This window comes from Sorex fumeus, unplaced genomic scaffold, assembly GCF_029834395.1.
Source record: "Sorex fumeus unplaced genomic scaffold, SorFum_2.1 ptg000240l, whole genome shotgun sequence".
NCBI lineage: Eukaryota > Metazoa > Chordata > Mammalia > Eulipotyphla > Soricidae > Sorex > Sorex fumeus.
Genome location: NW_026606297.1, coordinates 5,771,094 through 5,796,288, shown reverse-complemented (window position 1 = coordinate 5,796,288; position 25,195 = coordinate 5,771,094). Strand labels below are relative to the sequence as shown.

The following is a 25,195-nucleotide window of genomic DNA, read 5'->3' as shown; positions in this document are numbered from 1 at the left end:
AGAGAGTGAAAAATCCATATATAGCAAATTGTACTACAGGGAAGGGAGTAGAGTACATATTTTCATTATCGTCCTCCCCACCCTACAAGCTATACACTCATCAAGTGTATTAATATGGAAAGCCATTTCAAAGGTATAGTAATATTACAATGAGAAAATTTGATCAAATGTTGAATATAAAAGAACTATTATTTGTTCATTCCATATGAAGAAAAATACTATCAAAGACAAAAATCATTCCAAATGATTTTCTCTATTATCAAACTGATACTTTGGTGGAAGATGAAATAAAACAAAATCCATATATTCAGGCCCATACATATGCAAAGGATCCTTCTTCGCAAGATGAAATGTGCTTTCTGTTTAAAAAGTTGAGCCTTTCATTCAACATGTTTAAATGAGTGATGCTTACTTGGCGTGGTTCCAGACATGAGGCTGTATTGATGAAGATTAATAAATATACTTACCGTAACACCTTTCCTCATGAAGTCTTGCTCTATTTGTATTGTTAGAAAATGTAAGTATAAAGAGTGGACTTTTGCCTGCTTCCCCCAGTCTCTGGTGACCCAGAGGGTAACACCCATAAGCCACCTCCTGACAATGCCAGATAATCTTCTCGTTGGTTACCCGCCAGAACTCACTGCTGCTACTCCCGGAAGGGAGCGTAAAATGAGGTCCCCACAACCAGGCCACCAGATTCTGCACCAGGCTGTTTTCACTCGAGGCACCCCAGAGGATGCGGTGAGAGCCCTTCCTGCCCTAAGGGACCCACCCAGGCAGCTAACCTCCACTACCCAACTGCTACCACACTCCAGGTTGCTTTCCACATCATGGTCACGGTCATGGTCCTCCCGTTGTTCATCGATTTGCTCGAGCGGGCCCAGTAACATCTCCATTGGGGACTTTGTTGTTACTGTGTTTGGCATATCGAATACGTCACGGGTGGCTTGCCAGGCTCTGCCGTGCGGGCGAGATACTCTCGGTAGCTTGCCGGGCTCTCCGAGAGGGGCGGAGGAATCGAACTCGGGTCGGGCATGTTGGCTGCGTGCAAGGCAAACGCCCTACCGCTGTGCTATCGCTCCAGGCCTGTGCTATTGCTCCAGCCCATATACTAAAATGGAATGATACAGAGAAGATTAGCATGGCCCCTGCGCTTTCCAAATGCTCGTGGCAAGTCTCACATATGAGTGAACATATTTCTGGATACATCATAAGATACTCCCTATGCATTTTCTATAATTACCGCACCATATTTGATGGGGTTCAGACAATAGGCAACAAATCATAGAGGGAATATATATATATATGTATATATATATATATATATATAGAGAGAGAGAGAGAGAGAGAGAGATGGATAGATAGATATATTTGCAGAGCCTGGCAAGCTACCCGTGGTGTATTTGATATACCTAAAACAGTAATAATAATGGGTCTCATTCCCCTGACCGTGAAAGAGCTTTCAATATGGCAGCATTGGGAAAGATGAGTAAGGAGAGGCTTTTAAAATCTCAGGTTTGGGATGAATGGAGACATTATTGGTGCCCACCCGAGTAAATCGATGAACAACAGGATGACAGTGATACAGTGAAGCAAACAGTGACAGTAATAAGTGGACAGTAAAAAGTATTAAGATAAAGTCAAAACTTACAAAGTACTGAGGGTGTGGTGAGGAAGAGACTTGAGTGACATATATCATCTCCAGTTCAGTTCATTTAAATAATTTATTCCTACCTTCTTTCACTGTTACAACAGCCCTGCCATCAACCAGGTGTGTAATAAGCAGCTTAGCAATGATTCTCTTCTACTCTAATTTATTGCGTGGGATGGGTTGAGCCACACCTGGAGATTCTCAGAGCTTGGGGTTGTTTCAAGAGCTTTGCTAAGGTACAAGTGGTGATGAGAATCTAATCAGAGCGAGAACTTTAACCCCTGCACTGTCTTTTCAGCTGTCCATTGAATTTTTTATAAGCTCCACAGAGATACACTAACTCAAATTGAATTATGACCAATTTGTCAACATTTTTAACAAGTTAATATGGATCATCTCTATCTCTAAGGGATAAATATCTATTACTTTCATGAAATAATTTTCAAAGGTTAGTAGATATGAAAATATTTTATGTTGTAGAGATGCATAACTTTGCATCTCATGCATCAAAGGTCATCTGGGCATCTTCCGTTCTTTCTATTCTTCTATTCCTCCTTCAATTTCAGACATGGTCTTGGGGTTCTCTTTATATCTGGGGACCTAGTATAAACTAAATGATTTAAGTAAAGACAACCTTTTTATCAAGACATTTTCTTCTAGGGAACAACATGGCAGGCATGCAATTTTTGCACTTACCAAATATGGCAAACTGATTATTAAAGTTTTATGTTTTCATCCTTGCATCTCCCATCATTCTGACTTGTTCTCTAGAAATACACTGAAAAAACAGTGATTGTGCTATTTGTATGAGTTTTTAACTTATTTTCCAGAAACAAAGCTTACACTTCTTCCTCTTTACTAAAGTACTATAAAATATGTGTGGTACAGTCAGGAAAATCTATTGGAAAGTTTTCTTAAATAGCTAATGGGGAAAGTTAGTAGAAGCAGTATCCAGAGGACATATGTGAGTCTCCAAAATAGAGAGTAGAACCTATTCTGGCATTAGATGGGTAGGCTTTTACACCAAATTCCTTTAATGTCCAGTGCCATGCAAACTCTTTGATGTAGAAACATTTACTAGGTCAGGTAACATCATCTGAGAGGACCCTTGAGGGAGTATGATGCCTTCTCATGAAACAATACTTCAGGCAACCAAGTATCCTTATCACAGTGTTTCCCTTTTAATTCTGTTTCTTTGTAAACTTGTACAGTTTACTTGTAAATTACTTTACATTGCTTTTAGAGTTTCTTGGGAATCCTCAATACCAAGATTTGATAAGCCCAGTAACTGAAATCTAAGTTCTACTAATATCACTGCATAAATTCCTCTTTTCTAAAACATTATTTGGATACTGACAAGGTAATGGGTTTGGGAAGCAAATGTCTCATGTGTAAATACATGCAGCATTAAATTTCTAGCTATTTCTAAGAGAATATTGACAAATCAATTAGTTTCATAGCATAGGGTAACATTAAGCTTCTCATCGAATTAGATAGAAACAAGTATTTAAGCACACTTTGAGGAGGTAAAGAAGGTATTTTTTTTCTTTATTACACCAAACGGAAGAACACACAGTGTTGAATGATTTATTGGCTGTCTGTTGCTCTGAATGGCTGTCCATCAAACAGCTTCTTTTAGATACTAAGAGCAATTTCAATGAATTACTTTTTACTCTAAAATTACTCCTGGAGACCTCTGAAGAGAAAAGTGTAGTATTTATCTTAATAGGCTAAAAATATTTATTCCAAATTATGCAGAAAGATAGTCTCAAGCCTAATATGTAAATAATGTGATTTCCATAGATTTTAGCCTAGGACACAGCCCTTCATTCTTTCATAATAATGACTTATCTGATCAGCCCGGAATTTCAAATTTTTTTCCAATCTTTAATGTTTAAATTACTAACAGGACATGACAGTTAAAGGTAGAATAAAGTTTACAAAGGAGACCGTGAATGTTCTTTGTTTTTCTGATTCAGTGCCCAGTGGTAAAGCATTGCTCCTGTCAAAAAGCAGTAATGCCGAGTATAGGTACAAAGACAGAGGAATGGAAAGTTCCTGAGCTCTTTCCTGGTCTGACATGCAAGGCTCTGATTCAAAAATTTTAGCCTATTCTTGTCATAAAAATTTAATTCTTGAAAATAGTGACTTTTTTCTGATGATTAAAGTAAATAGTCCTAAAGAAAGAGAATTTCTCTATATATACTTGTAAATTTAGGAGAAAAAAACAATTCAGGCTAAGAATCCAAAAAACGACCCCAGGAAGGAACAAAGATAAGGGTCTTTTTTAAAAGAGGGATTAATGTTGAGAAACTTGTACTAGTCTTGCTTCTTCTCCATGACTGGGTACTGATTTATCTGGTAAAAAAATTCATAATCATAAATCTTTTATGTCTGTTGGTTTCTCAAAAGTGGCATTTTTATGTCTTGTCAACTAAAAGAAAAAAATTTCCTGAATCTATAAATGACAAAAATACAAAATCAGTAAAAATAATTTTATTTAGATTATAGGATAACATTGAAGAGGGTGCTGCCACCTTTATTAATTTATATCTTCACATATCCCACTACTGTTTTTAATCATTATTGTGAGTACATAGTTCCTTCTAAATTATTTCCCTAAATATGTGAGTATCTTAGCTTAAAAAAAAAAGAAAAATAATCATGGTTAGTAAAATTAAAGAGAGATACACATAGTCTAACAAGTTAGTTGATATAGTTTGGTCTTAAATAAGTTATTATAATCAAGTAAGGTATTGAGAGAAAAATTATATACATTTGTTATATAGGCTATATCACTTGATTTGTTATATAGGCTATATCACAGGGCTGAGCGATAGCACGGCGGGTAGGGCGTTCGCCTTACAAGCAGCCAACATGGCCGACCCGAGTTCGATTCCTCTGCCCCTCTCGGAGAGCCCGGCAAGCTACCGAGAGTATTCGATATGCCAGACACAGTAACAACAAAGTCTCCAATGGAGACGTTACTGGGCCCGCTTGAGCAAATCGACGATCAACGGGAGGGCCTTTACCTTACCTTTACCTATCACTTGATCACTTGATCCCCTGTTATTCATCAATATACTCAAGAAGGTGCCAGTAACGTCTACATTCATCTCTGTTGTGTGCCTGCATAGCCCAATGGCATCTGTTCGTTCTAGGAACATGCAGAGCCTCAAACCCATCATTCAGGGTCTTGATGAAGAAGTCTGACCATCTTGTAGGTGGGCATCCATGCGATCTTTTGATATCCTGTGGAATCCAGTCAGTAATGGCTCTAGTCCAGCGGTTGTCTGTAAACCTCATTATGTGTCCAGCCCATCTGATTTTTATTGCCTTGGCAAATGAGACAGCATCCATGATTCTTGAGAGTTGACGGAGGTCAGAACTCCGGATTCTATCTCTCATTTGAGTGAAGTGTCATATTCCAAGCATAGTTCTTTCGATTCCTCTTTGAGAGACCCGAATAGCATTCTCATCATGTTTTCATAGGGCCCAGGTCTCTGAGGCATATGTTAAAGCAGGAAGAACAGTGGAATCGAAGAGATGTGCTCATAGCTGGAGGTTCTTTGTCCTCTTAGTTATTTCTTCAACACTCTTGAAGGCATTCCAAGCTCCTCTCTTCCTCCTGCGTAACTTAGGTGCCAGGTCATTCATCATGTTGACTTCTCGACCTAAGTATATATAACTGTTGTATTCGAAGATGGTGGTTCTGTTGAGAGCGAATGGAGCGTCAGGAAGGAGACTGTTTCTCATAAACATTGTCTTTGTAAGATTCAGCAGTAGTCCGACCTTTCCACACTCAAGGACCATATATATATATATATATTTATATATTAGTTATATGTTATATATACTATATATATAGATTTGCTATATATACATTATTATATATATGTATATATATATGTATAAAACTAGAACTCTTATTGTCTAGTTCTCACTATCGGAGAACCCGACAGACTACCAAGAGTATCCTGCCTGCATAAATGCCTGACAGCAAACACCTGTAAAGGTGATTAGAGGCTGACTCCAAAGCCTCCATCCCTCTCAGAGAGGCTAGCAAGCTACCGAGATTATCCCACCCACATGGCAGAGCGAGACAAGGTACCCATGGTGTACTTGATATGCCAAAAACAGTAACAATGATGGTCCTCATTCCCCTGACCCTGAAAGAGCCCCCAATATCCCACCAGTCTACACTAACACATGACAGGGATGACTGGAGATGTTACTGGTGCCTGCTCGAGCAAATTGATGAACAACAAGGTGATAGTGATAGTGATATATTGCTTTAATAATCTGATAAACTTTAATACAAGTTAACAATAAAAATAAAATTTTATGAAAACTACTATTCAATCAGCATAAGTAATGATCATCATTGCTTGATCACTTGATCACTTGACTTCCTGTTAATCGTCTATTTGCTTGAGCGGGCGCTAGTAACATATCCATTTGTCCCTGTCACATGCTATTGTAGCCAAATCGTGTCTGTTCGCTCTAGGAACACGAAGAGCCTCAAACCGAATGTTCATGATCTTGATGAAGTCTGACCATCTGTTAGGTGGATGGCCATGCAGTCTTTTGACATCCCGTGCAATACAGTTGGTAACAGCTCTAGTCAAGCGGTCGTCTCTAAATCTCATTACGTGACCAGCCCATCTGATTTTTGACACCTTGGCAAACAAGACAGTGTCCTGATTCTTGATCGTTGATGGAGGTCAGAACTCTGGATTCTTTATCTCATTTGAGTGAAACGTGATATTCCAAGCATAGCTCTTTCTATTCTTCTTTGGGAGACCTGAATAGCGTTCTCATCTTGTTTGCATAGGGCCCAGGTCTCTGAGGTATATGTTAATGCAGGAAGAACAGTGGAATCAAAGAGATGTGCCCGGAGCCGGAGGTTCTTCGTCCTCTTAGCTATTTCTTCGACACTCTTGAAGGTGTTCCAAGCTGTTCTCTTCCTCCTGCGCAGCTCAGGTGCCAGGTCATTTGTCATGTTGACTTCTCGTCCTAGGTACACATAGCTGTTGCATTCGGAGATGGTCGTTCCGTTGAGAGCGAATGGGGCGTCAGGAACGAGGCTGTTTCTCATAAACATTGTCTTCGTAAGATTCAGCTGTAGTCCTACCTTTCCACACTCACGGTCAAAGTCGGCCAGCATTTGTGCCGCTTGGCTGATGTTTGGTGTTATTAAAACAATGTCATCAGCAAAGCAGAGGTGGTGTAATTGCCGACCATCCATCTTCACTCCCATTCCTTCCTATTCCAGTCAGCACATGATGTTTTCTAGGGTGGCACTGACACATTATGACACTAAATACCCATCTTCCAGAATTGGCGTACCATATTTGATAGGGTTCAAATATGGTAACACCTACAAGGGCGATTAGAGGTCACCTCAAAAGTATCTATCCCTCTCAGAAAGCCTGGCAAGCTACTGAGAGTATTCCGCCCACATGGCAGAGCCTTGCAAGCTATGCGTTGTGTATTCTATATGCCAAAACCAGTAATTACAATTGGTCTCATTCCCCTGACCCTGAAGTCATCACAGATATGGCAGCATTGAGAAGAATGAGAAAGGAGAGGCTGATAAAATCTCTAGCCGAACTAGGCTGCCACAATGACGGAAGACAAAAATGATTGTCTGTACTATCAATGCACGTACGATAGCATCAGATGCATCCATCAAGGACCTGATGATATAACCGCGAAAGATCAAATACGACATCATTGGTCTGACCTAGACAGGATGGCACCAATCTCATCACGGAGCTCTTTGGCACTATTTCGGCAACATAGCTAGATGCCATTGTTGACAACATTGACGAGTAATACGATCGACTGGTTCAGCACCTTCATGATTGTGCAAGGAATGCCAAGAGAGAGATAGCCCCCAAAAAATGCCTGTCTTAGAAAACTCTTGAGCTTATTCGCCAACGTGGTTTCGCGCGTGCCTCAGGCAACTGCAAGCGAATGTCTGAGCTCCAAAGCAGTGCAGAGATGCGATCAAGGAAGACCTCAAAGAGAGAAGAGCAGATGTGCTGGTAGATGCAGCAGAAGGCGGGAAAAGTATTCGTAACACCCGCCTGTCCTTCGCCAACTACAAGACCAAGATGACTGCCCTCCGACGTCCTGATGGATTCATCACATCTTCCAGAACGGCAATGGAGAAAATTATCCATGAGTTCTACTCAAATCTCTTCGATAGCCATGTCCATCTGCCGACATACCAAATTCCACAGGATGGATATGTAGTTCACTATATTCTCCCTTGCGAAATCCAACACGCCATTTTGTCAGTAAAGAAATGAACAGCACCCAGCCCAGGCAAGGTCAGACCTGAACACCTGAAGAACCTGCCGTCAGTACTCATCAATACACTGGCTTGGCTCTTCACTCACTACCTGTCTGAATGCAAGGTTCCGTCCCAATGGAAAACCAGCAGGACCGTACTACTGTTCAAGAAGGGAGGCATCCATGACATTGGCAACTATCGCCGGATCTGCCTATTGTCTGTCATTTACAAGTTGTTCACTCGAGTCATCCTAAATAGGATTGGCAGAACACTAGATGAAGGACAACCGTGCGAGCAAGCAGGGTTCCGCAAAGGATTCAGCACCATCGACCATATCCACACAATAACCAAGCACTCATTGAGGTTTCTCGGGAGTTCAAGGTCCCGCTCTGTCTAACGTTCATTGATTTAAAGAAGGCCTTTGATTCTGTCAAAATAAAAGCGGTCATTGAAGCCCTAGACAATCAGGGCGTTCAAATTCAATACACCAGGATCCTCTGTGAGCTGTTTTGCAGATTCACTATCAGGATCTCACCATTCTACAAAGAAGTAATCATTGATTTCAAGAGAGGGGTTCGGCAGGATGATATCATTTCATCCAAACTCTTCAGTGCCGCCCTCAGGAACATCGTTGCTTATTGGTAATTTAAAATGTCTATAATAAATAGTTTTCCTTTAAGAATTACAGCTATAGTTCTTTTGTCCTTGAATATCCTTGATGTCTCTTTCCTAAAGATTGGTTAATTAGGGTTATTCAAACTGTAAGTTTGTTGTCTATATATAAAATACATTTGAACTACTTAGAAAGGACTCCAACACTAGGGGAAAATTACCTCTTCACCCTTGCCATATGGAGAAAATTTTCTTTTAGCTTGATAAACTAAAACCAATCATGCTATTAATAGACAAATCTATTTTAATGCAATTTTTATTTTTTAAAAATTAGCAAAATCTGCCTGTGACGTATTCGATATGACAAACATAATAATAACAAGTCTCACAATGGAGATGTTACTGGGCCTGCATGAGCAATCAATGAACAATGGGAGGACAGTGATTATTCTCACCATCAACTTCACATTTCCAATCAGATAGGATGTCATTCTAAGCTCAAAATTTTAATGGCTTTTTATGTTTGAAGTTGTAATTTATTTATTTCCTCTTTCTCTGTTCAGCTGGTCAGTAACAGGCCACATAATAGTTACATGTGGATGGCATGACAAATTAGATACCTAGTACTATTATTTCTGATTTAAAGTTTGTATTTATTTATAAAAATTCTCTAAAGGATCATGCATCTCTTCTTTAAATAACTGTTAAGTGATATCTTAATATTTATTTTTCAAACCTAAATTCTCAAACTTCTGGAGAACTCAACAAGGGCTGGAATAAACAGTGGAAATATCACTAAGAGACAGTTTTAAAACAAGTAAACACATTTCTGAGTGATAACTTCTTGGATTTCTTTGAAAACCTGCGCTCCATTATTCAAATAACTAATTTTGAGTCATAATAATGCTACTATAAAAAATTCCTCAACCAAACACACAAAAAATAAATTATTCAGAAAAAAGCAATTTTCCCCCTTAAGCAATAGATTAAAGGTATCCATTGACAATCTCTATAAGAAGACCACAGTGTGAATAATATATGATTCATAATATTTCTTTTGCACTTAAATAAGCATTACTCAAATATGTGATTTTTCTCTATGTAAAACTCACTTGTGCACATAATGTTTCATTATAACAGTCATCTATGCCAATTGAATTAAAAATTGAAACAGGGTAAATGAGATCCTACAGCAGGTAAGGTGATCACCTAATAACCCCTCAAAAATGTTAAATAAGTAAAAAGAAAAATATATCTGATGAGTGTTAAAATAACTCAACAAAAATTCATATAAATTTATGATTTTTCAAAAATTACCATAGATCTAGGTTTATCATACCCCAATATAAGGTAAGGTAATGGTAAAGGCCCTCCCGTTGATCGTCGATTTGCTCGAGCGGGCCCAGTAACGTCTCCATTGGAGACTTTGTTGTTACTGTGTTTGGCATATCGAATACTCTTGGTAGCTTGCCGGGCTCTCCGAGAGGGGCGGAGGAATCGAACTCGGGTCGGCCATGTTGGCCGCTTGTAAGGCGAACGCCCTACTGCTGTGCTATCACTCCTACCCCAATATAATAATTAAATATTATCCAAATTAACATAATGAGATATGATATTTACATGTCATTATATGTCAACATAATTTTTTTCTTTTTTTTTAATCTTTTCCCAGGGAAGGAAAGAAAAATCAAACATAAATAAATGACTGTTTGCCTCAGGAAATTGCTAAAGAGTAATTTATCAGAGATATCATAGCCACCTGAGCAAATATATCAGTCATTCAACTTATAAAAACTTGCCTCAAGATTTTCTCCTTTTTATGGTCACTAAATCTGTGCTGAAACACGTTTTTTATCAGTTTCATTGAGAAGCTCACAAACACTGTTCAGAAAAATTCTGCTGCGATTTGCATTTTGAGAGATCACAAAAAGTCTGTCAAGAGCTTTTAGTCATTTTCTAATTATTATAAAATCAGGAGTTTTATTTGTTTTCTAAATATTTTAATTTTAAAGTTTTCTTCATTTGTTAAAGTTTATTCATTTTCTAAATATTTTATTTTATTAAGAAAAGATATTTAAGAGAAGAAGACAGACTGTCTTCCATGCCATTAGATAGGTTTTAAGCAAGATGCTGGTATAATATGGGCCAGAGCTATAGAACTTTTAGGGCATTTGCCTTTCATGCAGCTGCCCCGGGTTTGAGTCCTCTGCCCCTCTCAGAGAACCAATGTTACAGTGCTATGGTGCTACTGGTATAATAGTTTTATTATTTTTTATTTTGCTAAAAAGACAAGTTCCCTGATACTATTTTCAATAATTTCATTGTAAACTAAAAAATAAACAATGATGGTTAATATCATCTGTAGAAAATTAGAATTATTGTATATGCATCCATATTTTATGACATTGAAATCTACATACAATGCAATCAATGGACAGTTTTGAGACTATATTAAGCAATAAAGTTGTTGAAAAGAGGTAGATAAGAAAGATTCTCGCAGAACATATATATTCTAGAAAAATGCTACCTGCATTAATTGATTTTATGATATGCTGAATCAGAAACCTGCCGATAGAATCATTAGCATGGCCATATTTTGGTGAGCATTTCTCTTTACAAAAATACATCCAATCATTTCTGGAGTATGGATTTGCATTAATTTCTGTGTGTATTAGTGTGTGAGAGAAAGCAGCTAGCAATAATTGAATGTCTTAATTATCCAATTGGAAAAGGAATCTCAATAATAAAAATAACTTTTGGCTTAGTGATTATGTTTTTACTTAGTTTAGTTAATATGGTATAGTCTGTAAATGTAATGGTTTTTCTGAACATGCACATACACACACATCTGATACATGCTGCCAGTGAAAATAAAATGAATAAAATACTATTTCTATTATATATCAGAACCAGACATTTTGAAAGATGCCTCGCTCTGAAAACAACAATTTATAGGTGCTTTATAGATTAGTGTAAGACTTTGATGCTTATTTTCTAGAACTTCAAGTTCACATTTCAGTAAATGGGCATCTCTCTACAAAACCTAGGACAGTAATTCATTGGAAAAAATAATCTGGGCTGGAAAATTACTTGTCATCTTGGGCAAGGACAATCAAAAACAGTTATCACACAGAAAATCAAGCAATGCAGACATCCCTTTTACTGCAGTTGAGTGCTTGCTACTCTGGAATGTTCGTTGGAAATGTGTGTAGTGGATGGATATCTGACACTTCAGAGAGAAAATTGCTTGAGCATCACCTCATTTGACACAAACGTATGCAAAACTCAAAGTATGTTTTTCACTTTAGCTGTCAAGAAAGTGTAAAATAAAACTCACCCTTTTCACTAGGCAATAATTTTCTTTCCAAATCACATTATTATTTATTCAGTTTTCAACTTTATCAGTTTTATATCAGGATGTATTCTCTGACATCGAAGGACAATTAAATTTCATCTATGATCTTGTAAAAGTAGATGACAGGAGAACTTGGCAGGATTTGAATTGCTTTCTGTAATTAGATGCAGATTGCCACCAAATTAAGTTGTATTTTTCCACAGCACTTTAATCAAAATGAACATTTATTAGGTTAGTAATTTTAGAGGACATTTGTGATTTTTGTCATTAAGAAAACCTTTCTAAAAGCTATAATATTGATATACTTGCTCTCATTTTTTGCAATTTGTAGTTAACACAGTGACGACTTCTATTCACATTTGAAATCACAACTTTCAACAGCAAGCTTAATTATTGGTCACAATGAAAGTATGGTGTATTTTTAAATTTATAACTAAAATAATTTTTCATTAATAATCTTTTCATGAATTTATGAATAAAATAACTTTCTGTTTCTGTATTCTGAAGGACTTCTATTTCCTTGTCATAGCACTAGCTAAAATTAAAGTGTGATTACTTGTTGGAATCTCTTTGTCTTTATTCTTTTAGTCTAAGCACTATGAAGGAAGCACATTCAAATTTCTTATCATTTTTCCAATAATGAACTTTGCATTAACAGCCTATCATTATTATAACAAATTATAGTATTAAAACAGAAGTTGGAAGCAACACGAAAGTATTGCTCTGTAGTTATTATATTACATTTTATATTGGGTTTTTGACTTGCAACTCAGAAGGTTACAGCATGAACTAGATATACTGGTTTCTTTTGTGGAAATTCTAGGAATGAAAACTCTTCCAGGGTTGGCTTTCAATTCTTGGGGTGTGTTCCTCTTCCTCTGCTCTTCAAGGCTAGCCTTCTCATAGATATTGCAAAACCACATTTTCCAATTTTCTAAAGGAGAAGGGCTGCCTCTTTTTTTTGATATTTTTTACTTTGGAGCCATACTCATGCTTCTCATGGTTATGAGTTTAGGCTTCACTCCTGGAGTGCTTGGAGGACCATATGGGATGCTCAAGATCAAACATTTGAAGGATGTATTATCTCTCTGACTTATGGTTTTATTATCTCTTTGGGTTATGGGTGCCTTCTTTAACTTAAATTATTAGATATGGATCAATGAAAATACTCAAAGATAATCTCTCATCTTCATGTCTTTTACATAGGAACATTCGTTTAATGTCTTTGATCCTACAAGGCAACAGACTCACAGATATTTGGGATTAGAATCTAAACATAACTGGTGGCCATTATTTTTTTTACTGTTATATTTTCTACTGCATAATAATGATGTGAACACTAATACTGCTAACCCAAATTTGAGAGTATTTAGTGAATATTAGTGACTATTATACTGATCCTCAATATATATTAAAAAGGGCCCTCCCGTTGATCGTCGATTTGCTCGAGCGGGCCCAGTAACGTCTCCATTGGAGACTTTGTTGTTACTGTGTCTGGCATATCGAATACTCTCGGTAGCTTGCTGGGCTCTCAGAGAGGGGCGGAGGAATCGAACTCGGGTCGGCCATGTTGGCCGCTTGTAAGGCAAACGCCCTACCCGCTGTGCTATCACTCCAGCCCCAATATATATTATCAAAGACTAACTGAAAAGTTTATTATGCAGTTTTAGATTAAAATATATATTTTTTTCTTAAATAAAATGCTTAAGTTTCCTGCTTCATTTTGTTTTGATCTTAAGAAAATCAACATTGTGGAACCATAGCAATTGTACAGAGCAATGGTTCTTGCATGTGGCAGACACATGTCAATGCTCTGAACCCTATATGATCCCCTGAGATCATCAGGAGTAGTCACTGAGCACAGAATCAGCAGTGAACTCTGAGCACTGTAGGATAACACTACAGTGTTGCCCTTCCTGCATAGCCTCAGGTAGTTTAGGGTTATTGGGTTGCTCCCATCTCTGTGTTTATTTGTAACTTCTTTCTTTGTGCTTTGTTGACTTGTAAATACTGTTTTTCTCTTCTCCCTAAGTCCTTTTCATAGTTTATTCAGAGCAATGTCCTTTTTGTATGGACACAAGAAGACATGCTTTTGCAATGTGACTCTCAGTGATATTTTCCTACTGAGCATCTGTTCTCTCACTTAAGCCTTAGCTGCCTTTACTTCCCAGCACTCCCAAAATCAGGGTCCTGAGGAGGGTCTGGATGGAACCAGGGCAAGCAGCAAAACTATGTGCTACCCTTGCACCAAAACAGGCCTGGCCAAAGTGCCATAATGCTTAAACTATATGTTAAAAGGTTGGTCATGGACAAATAGTGTCATGATCCAAAAAGTAGTAACTAGATCCGCACCCTGCTAGAGTTAGGAAAGATTAACCTGTCCTGAGTTCTGTAGTCTTTGTCGGCGGGCTGGAGTGATAGCACAGCGGGTAGGGCATTTGCCTTGCATGCAGCCAACATGGCCGACCAGAGTTCGATTCCTCTGCTCCTTTCAGAGAGCTTGGCAAGGTACCGAGAGTATCACGCCCGCATGGCAAAGCCTGGCAAGATACCCGTGACGTATTCAATATGACAAACACAGTAACAACAAAGTCTCACGATGGAGACATTACTGGGCCTGCTCGAGAAAACCAATGAACAATGGGAGGACTGTGACAGTGACAGTGTCTGTGGCAAAATGTTCCCAGGAGAGCTGCCCTACAAGCCTCAATGTTATCTTACAGTGTCCATACAAAAGCAACTAGTATTAAGATGTTGATTGAGTCATTGGACTGAGAAAATGAAAAAAAAACACCTTAGGAGGTATTTTGCCCTTGGACAGTCAGGAAGGGGTATGGAATACCTCTTAGGTGGTGTTTCCTTTGAACCTGGTGGGCCCTCAGGAAGGGCTTTCTTATGTTGATTTTGCTACCTGACTGGGGGCAGTGTCAGCCCAGAGTGGGGGGAGTTGGAGAGATCTGAGAGCTGGAGAGAGGAGAGAGCTGGGGGGGAAGAGAGAGAGAGAGAGAGAGAGAGAGAGAGAGAGAGAGAGAGAGAGAGAGAGAGAGAGAGAGAGAGAGAAGAGCAGCAAGATGGACTGCAGAGAGTCTAGCAAGGGGACCAGAGGAGAGAAGAATGTAGAAGAAGAATACAGGAGCAGGCATGCGGAGAGAGAGAGCATGGAGAGATGAGCAGGAGAGACAGGAGGAGATGGGAATGAGGGTAGTGTGAGACTAGAATGGGAGGTTCGGAGAGACTGGGGCAGGCGAGTGGGGAGGATGGAAAAAAAAGCATCTGATCAACCAACTGGCTTGGCCCTCATTTCCTCCACTGTAGGCCCCATTTCCCAGGCTGCCCTGGCTGAACGAGCGGCCTGGGGCCCACCCCGAACAGGGGTGGCTAGGGGCCTTTCCTGGGCTACTCGGAAAAATTTTATATGGCGCACTACTGGGTAAGGCTCTAAAACAAAACAAACACACAAACAAATAGACATTGGATCAGCATCTACACTTTATAATTGTAGTGTACCCTTTTCCAGCAAGCTGTCTGACCACAATATGATTCCTCGCACTTTAGTTGCCTGAATGCCACTAGCAGTGATCACTGTGTCACTGTGTTAGCCCTGAACACAGCCAGTGTGACACTAAAGCATAACTAGCAGGGAGAGAAAGAGAGAGAGAGAGAGAGAGAGAGAGAGAGAGAGAGAGAGATACAGAGAGAGGAGAGGGGGGAGAGAGATAGGGGGACCGAAAGAGAGAAAACATAGACTTCTCTATAATGGGAAAAAAGATTAAAACTGTATATTTTTTTTAAAAAATCTTGGCACCTCTTTAAGAATAGATTATCATCTCAGATCAATGTCAGAACTAAATTTTAAGACTTATGAAATTTTTCTATGATGATGTTTATTTTTTAGTATTATAGGGATTTTAAATATTTGTAGTTCAAAACAATTCAAAATGAATGAGTGAAACTGAAAATATCAACATAGAAAATAAATGTAAATTAAACACCAGTACATTGAAGGCAAAATCTATGTGGCTGTGTGTTTTTCCCTTACATTTAGAAAGGTGACTGAGTTCAAACCCAGAGTCTAACACCTAAAAGGTCTGAACATTGCCATCAAGCTATATTTCTGAGTTTATGCACCTTTTATTATTATATTAGAAAGTATTCATCAGTACACAGGCTCAGCTCTTCACACACTACCTCTCTGAATGCAAGATTCCGTACCAATGCAAAACCATAACGACTGGACTGTACTACTGTACAAGAAGGGAGGCATCCACGACATTGGCAACTATCACCCAACCTGCCTGTTGTGTGTTGTCTACAAGCTGTTGATTCGATTATCCTGAATATGATTGGCAGAACACTAGATGAAGGACAACCATGCGAGTAAGCCGGGTTCTGAAAAAGATTCAGCATGATCGACCATATCCACATAATAACCAACCTCATTGAGGTTTCTAGGGAGTTCAAGATGCCACTCTGTGTAATGTTCATTGATTTAAAGAAGGCCTTTGATTCCATTGAGACTGAAGCAGTCATCGAAGCCCTAGCCAAACAGGGCTTTCAAACTCAATACATCAGGATACTCCATGAGCTACATTATGGATTCACTACCAAGATCTCACCATTCACCAAGGAAGTGATAATCCATGTAAAGAGAGGGGTTCGGCAGGGTGATACCATTTCACCAAAACTCTTCAGTGCCACCCTCAACAATGTCATGTGACGACGAATGGAATGAATGGAAAAGAATGGGAGTGAAGATAGACGGTTGGTAACTACACTACCTCTGCTTCGCTGATGACATCATTGTAATAGCACCAAACATTAGCCAAGTGGCACAAATGCTGGCCAACTTCAACTGTAAGTATGGAAAGGTACAGCTGAATCTCATGAAGACGATGTTTATGAGAAACGGTCTCACTCCTGATGTTCCATTCATTCTCAAAGGAATGAATATCTCTGAATGCAACAGCTATGTGTACCTAGTCGAGAAGTCAACATGACGAATGAGTTGTGCAGGAGGAAGAGAGCAGCTTAGAACGCCTTCAGGAGCGTCAAAGAAATAGCTGAGGAAAAAGAACCTCCGGCTCTGAGCACATCTCTTCGATTCTACTGTTATTCCTGCGTTAAAATATGCCTTAGAGACCTGGGACCTATGAAAAAAGTATGAGAATCCAGAGTTTCAAACTTCGTTGATGGTCAAGAATCGGGACACTGTCTCATTGGCCAAGGTGTCGAAAATCAGATAGGCTGAATATGTAATGTGATTTGAAGATGACCGCTGGACTAGAGGTGCTACTGACTGGATTTTACGGGACATCTGAAGATCACATGTCCACCCACCTACGAGATGGTCAGACTTCTTCGCCAAGATTCTGAACTATCGGTTTGAGGCTCTTCATGTTCCAAGAATGAGCAGACGCCATTGGGCTACACCAGCACATAACGGGACTAATGGAGACGTTACTGGTGCCCGCTCAAGCAAATCTATGAGTAATGGCATGTCAAGTGATCAAGTGGTAGAAGTAAATATTTATTGAATCTAATTTTCTCTTCTAAGTTCCTGTATTGCAACAAAAATTTTCAGAGTGTAACATACATATATATATATATTTTTAATGGTTCCATTACTTCTAAGGAAACTAAATATTTTTATCCGACAAACTTGTTTCTAGAGTGATAACTTCAGCTTTAAATAATTCTTGGTGAAATAATGCTTCCTTAAATTATATGTAAATAAAATTTAAATATTGTGAGAATATATAGAAAGAAGGGTTTGCCTTAAAACTTGTGGATTTAGAGTAAGACTGGTAATGGATAGGTGAAGTACTTTTGAAATTTATCTTGGTGCCTACTTAAAAGGTTTTCATTGAAATCTAATTAATTTAAAAATTCCATACAAGCAGGATTTTTGAAATGAATATTTCAAGTAGGAAAACTTTTATAAAATGTGATAGGTGACCAAAAGCAAACTGTTATCTATAAGATATTTAACTCCTTATAGGCACATTTATTGGACTTAATTTTTATTTTAACTTTCAAATGAATTTTCTTTAATGGACTAGGGGTAAAATGTATGAAAAGGAAATTTAGAAAGTGACATTTTAAATAATTAAGCAAAATTTTATTAATAACATGTAAATGACCACGAGTCCTAAAAAGCATTAGTAGATTTAGGAGTAACTAAATGTGGTTTTAGAATGCAAAAAATACTCAGATTTTAGATAAAATAATAACTTACTTCACCACTCTGTTTAGGAATACCCTCAAGTGAAAATTTCAAGTAGACTCAGGACAATAACAAAATCTTGAATTACCACAGATGAAGAAGTGGACTTGGAATCCCCAGAGCTATGTTCCTTTTATTCATCAACAAACCAAGTAAAATATGCTAGTCTAGCACACAGCTAGATAAAATTGAATTGTGGTGAAAAAACTTGAAAGAATATAGTTCTTGAAAACTAGATGATGGAATAATATACATTTCAATCTGGGCTAAAATGAAAAATTATACCATTCAAGACTAGAAATTCATGGAGATGGGTCAAATTTATGAGATGAGCACCAAAGATTGAGAGTTCTTGGAAGTTGAAGGCCTTAAAGTGAATCTTGATTGGTAAATATCTATTTAATAAACAGCTATACACACAGGCCAGCAATCTATTTTCTGAGGAGAGAATTGTTTGCTCAAACAAATTGATTTATAGGAATTTCCTGAAGCAAACAATGAAGTTATCTGCTGTTACACAGCCTTACCTTCCTGAAATATAATTTTCTGAAATAAATGTTTAAATCGTGTTGACACAGAAGGTTTTAGGTTTCAGTTCTGATCGCTGAGCTACATAAAGGCAATACAGTCTAAATATCGTGTCACTATCAATTAACAGTATCCAATAAAAATCATACTACTTTTTTTTTTACAGTGAGTGCTAGTTAAAAATTTGGAAAATTTTATTTCTAATCTTTTAACTTTCACTATAGTTATTATTTCATTTCACTAGTATATGAGTGTGAGTATGCACGTATACTCCATGAGCATATGCAGTGTCCTATCTCTAAGATTAAACTTTAAAATAAACAGCAGTTATTAAATTGTTCAAATCTTTAAGTACTTAAACCCTGTATTACTGCCATTGATGATTTCGTGTTGTTATGGAAAGATTGATGGCTGGAGCCATAGCACAGCATGTAAGGCGTTTGTCTTGCATGTGGCTGACCCGGGTTCGATTCCTCCGCCCCTCTCAGAGAGCCCGGCAAGCTACTGAGAGTATCCCTCCTGAGAAAGAGCCTGGCAAGCTACCCGTGAGTATTTGATATTCCAAAAACAGTAACAAGTCTCACAATGGAGACAGTACTGGTGCCTGCTCGAGCAAATCAATGAACAATGGGAAGACAGTGCCACAGTGCCGATGTGTTAACATGCGTGTAAATGTAAAAACCTGTTCAGCATGAAAACGGGATGATTTATTTCTAAAAAATATCCATCATCACATGTCATGTAGAGGAAATACTCAATTCCTCAGCATGGAATAGAAGAAAATGACCATTGTATAGTCTTCCCAGATTTTTTTTAGCAGCTTCAGGTAAAACTGCTTCATTGAGAAAAATAAAAATAAATTTCTCAAATCTCTAAATGTCAATATGAAATCAGAAAATTGAAAGAGAAGTTCTGCCTAAATTTGCTCCTACTTTATATGGAGTTAAAGGCAATATGTGGGAGCTGGATTGATAGGAAAGTGGGTAGGGCGTTTACCTTGCATGTGGCTGACCCGGGTTCGATTTCCAGCATCCCATATGTTTCCCTGAGCACTGCCAGAAGTAATTCCTGAGTGCAGAGCCAGGAGTAATCCCTGAATATCGCCGGGTGTGACCCGAAAAGAAAAAGAAAAGAAAAAAATGCCATATGTGAACATTCTCTTATAAATATTGATATAGTTTTGTGTTGGTTCCATATGTGAGCAATTTGCCATCTGTTAGATACAGTATTGCATGTTTTCGAGACCATAATACACTTATCTGCCAGAAATGCTAATTTCTTCTTAGGAAGCAAAGTGATAAAGCTGATTTATTTCTGAAATTGATAGACGGCTAGATGGATGGATGGATAGATAAGAGACAGAAGAGATAGCTATACATATACAGTATATAGCATTATATTTATACACATTATAATCTATATCCATTTGATATATGCATGCATGGATATATAACTATATATCTGCATATTTATACTCCAAGATTTAAAAATATGTATACGCTGATATATGACTGAATAAACTCTTGACAGAATTTAAATCATAATGCTATTTCATATCCAAGCACAACTAAATAATAAACATATATTTGAAAGTACTCATATGAAGTAAATATATTGTACTTGACATTCATATCTATTATGTTAAATGCATTGAATAGGTATATGTAATTATGAATACTGAAAAGAGTCCTAAAATCCTGACATGATTTTAAGCTGAACATGTAAAAAATAAATGTGTGCTTCTTGAAAAAGACTCAACACAAATGTGCAAATTTTCTTGAATTAAACTTACACTTTATTTTATTATGAGTTTGTATTTTCTAGATTTGTTTATCTGGACTTAGATCTAAGTTGTCTAAAATTGGAGGGATTCAGAAGCAGAAGTCTGAAATGAAATTGTTTTCTGTGAAGTCTCTAAAGTTATTTTTCCATGTCATTTTCTCTTAGCTTCTAATGTCAGCAATCTTTGATGTCCTTCAGTTTATAACATATTACTCTAACTCCTGTTCACATTCACATGACCATACCCTTTGATGTCCGCCTTTGTAAGATTCCCTTCTGCTCTTTTATAAAGAAGCCAGTTCCTTGATAGGTACCAACAATCTCATTTTAAGTTCATTACATCTTCAAAGAATTTACCTACAAAAAGAGATTCTATTCAATATAAATTTAATCTATGATGTTGCACTATCAATGCATATATATTGGTGTGAAACAATTAAACCATAATAACCACTCATTATTTTACTCGATGATGACCTGATAAATATTTAAAGGTAAAAGTTTCTAATACTTGTACTAGACTTTGGTAAAATATACTTGTTTGTGCCACCCATATAACCAAGAGAAATATCCTGCTTGAACTAGTTACTGAACACTGCGTTTCACTCACATATAAATCTGGAAACATTTTTATTTTGTCCCCAAAAAGAAATAGGTTGTACCTTTACTTAATCTTAATCTACGTTTCTCTTGTTTTTTTTTTTTCTGACTTAATTTGCTGCTGTAGTTTATCAATCTGATTACCACTCAATTCTGGTTCTATTTCAGATTAGAAATAGAACTGAAAGATAGAAGGTCCACAGTATCTTAGCATTGGCCAATTATTTTTTGTTTGTTTATTTATTCAGTGTAGTGCTGAATATAGTGGGGAAAATAGATTTGCCTTATTTTAATGTTAGGTAAATAGTAGTTAATTATCAAATTTAATGAGCAAAAAGATAACTAAGTATTCACATATGACTTTAAAAGGTTACTTTCTGGAACAGTAGCAATAATACAGCAGTTAGGTGCTTGCCTTGCATCTGGCTAACCCTCATATAATCCCTGGCATGCCACATGTTCTCCCAAAGAACCCCAAGAGCTGACAAGTGTGATCCTGAGCAACACATATGATACTCTGAGCAAAGTTCTAGGAGTGTACAAAGCATGCCATCCTCCAAAATTAAAACTCTATTTGGAGGAAATAAAAAATAAATAAGAAAGAATGCCTGATAAATTTAATTGCATAAATAATTAAAATACGTTGAAGCTTAAAATTAAAATGATTATCATTACTATTAACAGTTTCTATACAAACCATATATAATTAAGAAAAACTTCACTGCATTGAATAAAAGATACAAAGTATTATAAGAAGCTATATACAAACAAACACTGTCCTCCCGTTATTCATCCATTTGCTCAAGCAGGCCCAGTAAGTCTCCACTGTGAGACTTCTTGTTACTGTGTTTGGCAAATTGAATACTCTCTGTAGCTTGCCAGGCTCTCCAAGAGGGGTGGAGGAATCGAACCTGTCTCGGCCAGGCTGGCTGCACGCCAGGCAAACGCCCTACCACTGCGCTATCACTTTGTAGTAATTTGTTAAAATGGGAGTATATCACATTAAAAGATAGAAAAGAATGACATTTTTCAATGATAAATTTTTCTCAGCACACTGTATCTGTATTTCTTGCAATATAAATGAAAATCATCTATTTAATATTAAAGGCAGTAATACAAGCATCTTTCATTTTAAAACTAATTACAAAAGAAAGAGCAACATAGCTATCACAATTATAAGACGATATGTTAAAAATATTGCTTTGAAGCCCAAAATATAAAAGATCCATAATTTCTAACAACAAATGGAGCCCATTCAAATTTCAAATTACCTTTAAAAAGATGAAATCAAAATATATCCACGAGCTGATAAATCTTAAACTCCAAGATTTGCATAGCTTTAAAATAAAAGCATGGCAAAAAAAAATGGGCTCAGGTCTCTGTCTAACACCATGTACAAACGTAAGATCAAAATGGATTTATGACCTCAACATCAGACTGGAATCTATAAGGTATATTGAAGACAAAGTTAGCAAAACTTTCCATGACATTGAAGCTAATGGTATCTTCAAAGATGCCACGCCACTGGCCGAGCAAGTGAAAACAGAGATAGATAAATGGGACTATCTTAAACTAAGAAGCTTCTGCACCTCCAAAGAAACAGTGACCAAAATACAAAGACAGTCTACAGAATGGGAAAGGATATTCACCGAATACACAACCGACAAGGGGTTGACATCAAGGATATAAAAAGGACTGGTTGAACTCCACAAGAAGAAAAATTCCAACCCCATCAAAAAATGGGGCGACAAAATGAACAGAAACTTTCTCAAAGAAGAAATCCGAATGGCAAAAAGGCACATAAGAAAATGCTCTACATCATTAATCATCAGGGAGATGCAGATCAAAACCACAATGAGATACCATCTCACACCACAGAGACTGGCCCACATCCAAAAGAACAAAAGCAATCTTTGTTGGCATGGACGTGGCGAGAAAGGGACTCTCCTTCACTGCTGGTGGGAATGCCAACCGGTTCAGCCCTTTTGGAAAACAGTATGGACGAATCTCCAAAAATTAGAAATTGAGCTCCCATTTGACCCAGCTATAGCACTCCTGTGAATATATCCCAGAGAGGCAAAAAGGTATAGTCGAAGTGACATCTGCAATTGTTTGTTCATTGCAGCACTCTTTAGAATAGCTAGAATCTGGAAAAAACTGAGCGCCCGAGAACAGATGACTGGTTAAAGAAACCTTGGTACATCTACACAATGTAGTACTATGCAGCTGTTAGAAAAGATGAAATCATGAAATTTATATACAAGTGGTACTACATGGAAAGTATCATGCTAAGAGAAATGAGTCAGAAAGAGAGTGACAGACATAGAAAGATTGCATTCATTTGGGGAACATAAAGTAACAACATAGGAGACTAACACCCAAGAATAGCCGAGATAAGTGCCAGGAGGATTACTTCATGACTTTGAGGCCAGCCGCACACGCTAGGTGAAAAGGCAGCTCAGATAGAGAAGGGAGCACCAAATAAAGGGTGTTGGGAAGTTCCTCCCAGATGGGAGATTCGTGACGAGAGTAGACTATAGACCGAACATGATTGCCACTCATTGTCTCTTTTGCAAACCACAGCACTCAAAAGGAGAGAGATAAAAAAAGGGAATGCCCTACCACAGAGGTAGGGTGGGACGGAGGGAGTAGGGGGTTGGAGGGATACGGGGATCAGTGGTGGTGGAGAATGGGCACTGGTGGAGGGATGGGTATTCTGTCATTGTATAACTGAAACCCAAACACAAAAATTCGTAAGTCTACAACTGTACCTCATGGTGTTTCACTAATAAAAACTAAAAATAAATAAATAAATAAATAAAAGCATGGTTGAATACATAGTAAAGTGTAATATGAACAAATGAAAATAAAAGAGAAAAAATCTGATAATGTACAAAGCATAATTGAACACAATTGTATTAATCATGCACAAGTGTATTGATAAATGCCTGAGAGGCTTCTGTGATGAATTACCATTATTATTGAAATACTACTGAAATAATATTACATATATGTCAGGCAATTTGTAATAGAAAAAAATACAAATATTAATTGAGCAAAATGTAATGCTTTTAATATTAAAAACCCAATATGTCATGCTTTTGAAAAACTTGACTACTTGACTGTAAAATTGAAAGTGCACGACAAGATCCTTTGCACCACACACTCCCTGGTGCCCAAAAATAAAAGTATATAGCTAGATAAGATATTGAAATAGATCCCACAGTGAGGATCTGAGTTTACAGCTGAAGAGAGGTCTTAAAATTATGCAATTGTTAAATGAATATATCAGAAAATTAGAGATTTTTTGTTTTTAATTAATGAAACTCTAGCTTCCTTGAAAAAAGGATCACGATTAAAATAAAATAGATTAAATATAGCTGCATGTAGGAGTTGTATTTTATGAATTAAGGTTGACTATAGTGAGTTTCAAAGCCAAAATAAGATCTCAACTACTGTCTGAAAAAAAGTATATAAAAAATAAGGCATTTTTTAACTTAAAAACAGTGCATAACTGAAATATGAACTAAGTCTAAGTTGACTACAGTGAGTTTCAAAACTAAAATAAGATTTTAAAATTGTGTCTGAACAAAAGCTAAGTAGATAGAAGGTGTTGCATTTTTTAACTTAAAAAATGACTGGAATATGGACTAACTCTAAGACTCTGAGAACATTGGCATAAACTTGAGATCCCAGAGATAAACTCTCGGATTGGAGAGGTAATCTATAACAAAAGCATCTGGGTACACATGAAAAGCGAATATAGTTTCTTCAACAAATGGTGTTGGAAAAACTGAGTAGTCCCATAAAAGAAGTTGAAACTGAAACTGTATCTTATCCTGTATACAAAAGTAAAGTCAAAGTAGATTATAGGTTTTAAGATTAGACCAGAATCCATAAAATATATTAAGAATAACATAAAAGTTTATAGGATGTGGACTACAGAATTTTATTTTATTTTTTATTGATCTGATACTATTTGTAAAGAGTAAAAAAAAAATAAACAAAAAAAGACAAACAAACAATGGAGCTACATCAAATAAAAAGGTCTTGAATAGCAAAAGATATTCAAGCTAAAATAAAAATATACCATACTGAATAGGAGAAAATATTTACATAGCATTCATTAGATAACAAGGTTAA

The 25,195-nt window shown here is 37.2% G+C and overlaps 1 pseudogene; it reads left to right on the top strand.

Annotated features, from left to right (window-relative positions):
- Window positions 1–1,088: 1,088 nt before the first annotated feature.
- Window positions 1,089–1,187, top strand: LOC130018201 (uncharacterized; annotated as a pseudogene).
- Window positions 1,188–25,195: the final 24,008 nt, after the last annotated feature.